The 4,439-nt window shown below is 28.8% G+C and overlaps 1 pseudogene; it reads right to left on the bottom strand.

The window, feature by feature from the left end:
- Positions 1–3,642: 3,642 nt before the first annotated feature.
- LOC125837331 (uncharacterized) lies at positions 3,643–4,074 on the bottom strand (annotated as a pseudogene).
- Between the last annotated feature and the right edge of the window lie 365 nt (positions 4,075–4,439).

Genomic DNA, 4,439 nt, shown 5'->3' with positions numbered 1-4,439 from the left:
AAATGTTTATTCCTCCTACAAGGAGAGAAAATTCATTGTGGTTGAGAAATTTATAAGAAAGCTGATTAGTGTTTCAAAGGGTAAGAAAAATTATTTGGAGAAAAAATCATTCTATTTATGGAATTCGTATCAAATTAGGAGGAGAACAAGAAAAAATTTATTTTGTGATTTGAAAAGAGAGAAAATTAGATATTATTTCTTTCAACCTCATTATTCTTCTAATTTCTTTCTTCTTTTATTTTGTCTTGATTTTTTGTATCTTTAATTAAAGTTTTTTTTCTTATTTATCTTTAATTAAAGTCTATATATATTTTCTTAAAAAAGAATTTAAAAAGATGATCATATTTAGTTCCTTTCCTCATCAATACTATTAATCTCATAATTAGTGTTATTTATATTATTTTCTTAATTACTTTTTTTTCTTTCATTTAATTATTTATTTGAAGAAATTAGTTATTATAACTTTATAAGAAGTACACATGTATTTTTACGTAATTGATTTGTTATTTTTAAAATTTTTGGATCATTCTTCATCTTAAAGTTTCTATCTATATGTAATAATAAAGCTAAAATAGAAAATGTGGGGTGACATCTTCTTAACAATAGATACTTATTTATTCTTATCAATGTTTCTGACATTTTTTGTTATTTTTTCCTTAAAATAATTGTTGCCTCGATTTTTAGTTTTAGTTTTATTTTTTTAGCATTTTCTAATTTTAAAAGACTGAAAAATTTATATTGAAAATTTACAAAATATAAAAAATGATTTATAACTCCTATCATCATCAATATTATTATTAATTTGTTTTACTTCTTTTCTTAATCTTATGGGACTTAGATTGGACGAACACAGTATCCCATTATTGTACTTAAAGTAATGTAAATTGTACTATCACAGTCAAAGGAATTGTACGAAAAGCAATTTAAATGGTACGTTTTATGGGTACTTTCTCCTCTCCATGGAAACTCAAACACATGTCAACACCATTGTTAAACACGTGTACTAAGAAAATGCACAATCACCAGAGATTTAGTCGAAGCGGCGAGTTCTCTCACTCCAAAAAAATCAATCGACTTGGTCTCTCTCCAAAGATAATCGGCGAAGACATTTCAAAGAAAACGGTAAAGAATTGGAAGGGTATCCAGGTCACCGTTCAAAACCATCTATTATTTACTCATATTTTCATAGATTTTATTTGTTTCCTTCACTATGTTGACCTTTTTGAACTGTGAGTTCTTTGTTTTAGTGAATTTTTATGTGATTTTTTGATTCATTACACTTCATTTGGTAGAATCCACATTTGTATTTTAAGTTGCGACCTTTTTGTTTCACCTGAACTAGATATTATCAGTTTCAAGATAAATTTAAGTCTCACCTCTCTTTTTCTCGATTTTCACCTCTACTAAATGTACATCTGTTGGGAATTTCTTTTCCAAATTCGGTGATTTTTTTGCATGTTTCTGATGGTGATTTTCTTACATGTTAAATTGAAGACACTGTGAATTTGTTATTACTGCAACTAATGTATGCTCTCATGCATGATGATGCTCAAAATTATTATTTTTTGATATGGTAAATCGCGTTGTTCCAGTTTCCCACCACATCTCTCAAGTATTCTTTTTTACTTGCAAATAATCCTTTTTGCTTCCATAAACCTAAAAAAAAAAAATTGCTTTAATTTACAATGAATTTCATGTTTTATTGTTAAATTTAGTTAGTTTATTCTATTGGTTTATGTGAAATACGTTCGATTGCAGCTACTATTTATACATTTTCTGGGAAGTATTAGTTTCAATTGTGTTGATTAGAATTTTATTCAATAAAATCAAGTATGTTGTTTAGACCCCAATTTTGGAATTGCACTCGGTATGTTGTTGTTGATTTAATGTTGGTTGTCTACCTACTCCAACCCTCCTTTTATAGCGGGCTTCAGAACTGGCAATGCTTTGGTCAGCTTGCTTAGCCAAAGTTAAATTGGGATTTTGTTAGATTTGACAATTTTTGTTTGATTATTTAGATGCATTTCAGTAATTTTATGGTGGATAACTAAATGGCTCTGCAGACTATCTGTTGTAAGTGAAGTTAAGCAGATTAATTAGTATTTTTTTCCCTTTCTGAATGGATATTGCAATTATCTTGATAAGTAGCAGTATGGGCTTACTAAATATGTCTAGCAGAAATGTGGGTTATTGTTAGATTTTAAGTACTCATGCCTATTTAGTTCTGATAATAAAACATTAAAGGGTTGGAAAGGGAAGAGTGGTAAGGCTAATATACCTTTGTTATGCTCCCCAGGGCTTAACTCTGTTGGCAAAGGTTAAGGGACTTGTGACTTAATTAGGCCACCGGTTAAAGCTCTCTGGCAAGTGAATTAAGCTTTTTATTTAAGTGGAGAAGGATAGAGACAGACCCATTATCCTTGAATTATGAATGATGAAATTAGGCATGTACATTAAGGCCCACCAAAAAGATGAACTAAAGTAACTTCATCTACTTCTACTTTTTCTACACATTGGAATGTGTATTGCTTTCTGTACACGTGTTTTTCTGACAATTTTGGTTATATTTTTCTTTAAAATAATTATTGCCTCGATTTTTATTTTTATTTTTAATATTTATTTTTAATTTTAAAAGATTGGAAATTTTATGTTAAAAATTTAAATAATAGAAAATATGATTTATTTAACTTTTATCATCATCAATACTACTAATTTATTTGACGTGTAATGTACCAGAGCAAGTCTTACAATTCATAAAGATGGTGGATAGCTATTTTGTGTTCCTACTTGTGCGTTGATAGTTGAACACTCTGCAGTCGAAAGTGACATACTATGTTAAGGATATTCGGATCAATTTGGTGCATGCAAAACGTATAACTGCTTCATGAGTAACTTCAACACATATAAGATGCAACTTTTTGTCTTCTCTTTACTAATTTTAGGGAATAGCTTCATGAGATGGATAAAACATAAAAGATTAATGAAAAAGCAATTGTATGAGCTGAAATCTTTGAGATCGTCACTAATTATGAGACCTATTTCTCTATCAGTCCTTTGTGACCCCACTGTAAGACGATATTTGTATTCCTAAAAAGCTGGAAGAAATGATGAACTTCTACTTTTTCTACACATTGGAATGTGTACTGCTTTCTGTACACGTGTTTTTCTGACAATTTTGATTATATTTTTCTTTAAAATAATTATTGGCTCGATTTTTATTTTTATTTTTAACATTTATTTTTAATTTTAAAAGGTTGGAAATTTTATGTTAAAATTTTAAATAATAGAAAAAATGATTTATTTAACTTTTATCATCATCAATACTACTAATTTATTTGACGTTTTTTCTTAATCTTCATCTCATCATTAATGTTATTTATATAATTTTCTTAAATCACTTATTTTTTCTTTTTTAATTCTTTTATATATATAAAAGTTGGATATGTAAATGATGATGTGACATTTCTTAGAAACTAAGATTACTATTTATCTAATTTTTCTAAATTTTTTTAAAAAATTGGAGATATCATATGCAAATTTATGGTCAAACTTAAACTATTTGATTCTCGAGAAATAAAAAGTGTCAGAGACACCTAGGCAATTATTAAAAATGAATATAGTAAAAATAGTTAAAGTAATATTTCAGAACTGACCTACTTCGAAGGTAGATAAGCAATTAACTATACGTTCTCCTCTAGTTGAAGTAACTGGTAGGTTTGTAGCTTCGGAACCTTCAACTACAAAATGAGGAAAATAACTCTAGTAAGAGTAGGTGAGCTGAAGCATGTAACTATAGCTATAGCTATTGAGAAGAGAGATTCCATAGAAAGAAGATAAGAATATGGTTAGCTGACCTTGTTGAGGAGATAACGAAGTAGTGTTGATTGTAAGAGCGGCAGTACTATTTGATTGATGAAGGATTTTTTATCTTTTCGATTCAGCCCTTTTTTCTCTTAGGTGGGATAAAAATAATTCTTTTCTCTCCGGTGACATCTGTGCATATCTAGCACGGCGACGCAAATTTTTGTCAAAAGTTCTTTCTTGGACAGACACATTATCTCTATTTTCTTCCATTCCTGTTTCGAGTAGTTCATGATTTGTAAAGTTAATTTATAACTTAATGTAATGTGGGGAAAATATGTAGAATTGACGCAAAAAAAAATCCAGACAACAGTAAATGACTGTAACAAGAGAACCATTGGGATAAATAGTAGCACTGATAACATGTGACTTAAAATCATGACATATCAATCGTGTACCATTGCATAAACCTTCAGTAGGATTTAAGTTTCTTAATAATATAACTGGACAATTCTTTTTCAAAGTTAATCTATAAAGTGGTAAGTTAGCAGGATGTAAGCTATGCAAAAAATCTTCAAATTGGCACTGATCATTCGGTTCTATTGTTTCATCAATAGATGTATACACTGTAGCATCAT

Source organism: Solanum verrucosum, unplaced genomic scaffold, assembly GCF_900185275.1.
Source record: "Solanum verrucosum unplaced genomic scaffold, falcon-dt-bn FXZP01000130.1, whole genome shotgun sequence".
NCBI classification, from domain to species: domain Eukaryota; kingdom Viridiplantae; phylum Streptophyta; class Magnoliopsida; order Solanales; family Solanaceae; genus Solanum; species Solanum verrucosum.
The sequence above is the reverse complement of the archived record's forward strand: the minus strand, read 5'-3'. Positions and strand labels throughout refer to the sequence as shown.